This window comes from Sinocyclocheilus grahami, unplaced genomic scaffold, assembly GCF_001515645.1.
Source record: "Sinocyclocheilus grahami isolate Dianchi unplaced genomic scaffold, SAMN03320097.WGS_v1.1 scaffold209.1, whole genome shotgun sequence".
In the NCBI taxonomy this organism is placed as follows: domain Eukaryota; kingdom Metazoa; phylum Chordata; class Actinopteri; order Cypriniformes; family Cyprinidae; genus Sinocyclocheilus; species Sinocyclocheilus grahami.
The window spans coordinates 2068434-2069711 of record NW_015505388.1 but is presented as its reverse complement, the minus strand read 5'-3'; the positions used below and the strand labels follow the sequence as shown (position 1 = coordinate 2069711).

Genomic DNA, 1278 nt, shown 5'->3' with positions numbered 1-1278 from the left:
TAGAGAGATTTAATTTGGATATTGATTATTCCCGTGATTTTTGTTCAGTGGAAAAGGAGTCTATTGTCCATCTGTTTTGTAATTGTGTTTACACAAGGATTTTCTGGGTGGATATGGAAAATTTCATTAGAAGGAAAACAAATATTATATTCAAGTTCAATAATTTTGATATGTGTCTGTATTATTCCAGTGAACGTAATAATAATAATTTTACTTTATTTGTACAGCTTTTTATTATTTTGGGGAAATTGCACATACATAAGAAGAAATGGTCAGGATCCAAGCCAAATTTCATTCTTTTTCTTCAAGAGACTAAGGACTACTGCACCAGTTTGGAGAACATTGTTAATAAAAAAGCAAAGAAGACTTGCAATCTTTTTCACGAATATAGGGTTTTTGATTAATGAATCAATGGTTTGTACACTCTGGCATGTTTTTGTAAAATATTGTATATTTTGTTCTGGTTAATAAAAAAATAAATAAAAAAGGAGTCCGTGCTTTTGGGACCTTTACACTTTGGAATTACACTTTGGGACACAGTTTATAATAGCGCTGCTCGAACTCTCTGTGGTCGACTATGCAGGTCTGATCAAGTCGCCGAACATCACAAGGGTGGAATTACTGGAAATGTCTCTGGATTAAATACATCAAGGTTTATCGACATCTCTAAACAGCTGACATAGACATGGTGTAAAAAGGCGGCACAGGTACGTCTAACATTTATGTTATGCTGTGATGATACATGTACGCTGGTATTAGTTCATTAGACAGCTAGCTTTGCTAACTTTACTGGGGCCTTTGATGGATGAAACAGGAAATTTGACGTTGTTGTCGAAAACTATCGTGTGCGTTAAATGTATATTGTAAAATAACCGCAAGCAAAACTGATTGTCTAAATGATAAGCCTAGCAGATTAAACGGATGAGTTACTCTCAGATCAAAACAGTCTACAGCATCACTGCTTAGATGTGACATAGCTCAGTTTTATCTGTATTTATTTGCTCTGTTGCATTCTATTATGTCTTCGTATATTCGCTAATGAGCATTTTGCAATACGCAAAATTATTTGTTATTTATGTTATCCAGTTCACACGCTAAAATAATAACACAACCGCGCTCTTTTCTGCCGTGTTTGTAATAGTAATGCTCATGTATAGTTAACAATAGTACAATTAGCTGAACATGTACCGTTATATGATAAATATATATATATATATATATATATATATATATATATATATATATATATATATATATATATATAAAAAACACCCACGG

General features: G+C 32.5%; 1 protein-coding gene across 5 annotated transcripts in view; it reads left to right on the top strand.

Annotated features, from left to right (window-relative positions):
• Nucleotides 1-543: 543 nt before the first annotated feature.
• The window catches only part of pikfyve (phosphoinositide kinase, FYVE finger containing), a 30112-nt gene continuing 29377 nt past the window's right edge, over nucleotides 544-1278 (top strand). For all 5 annotated transcript variants that reach the window (XM_016286437.1, XM_016286438.1, XM_016286439.1 and 2 more), the window contains exon 1: nucleotides 544-707. The gene's annotated coding sequence lies outside the window, so the exon portion shown is untranslated. The remainder of the gene's footprint in view (nucleotides 708-1278) is intronic.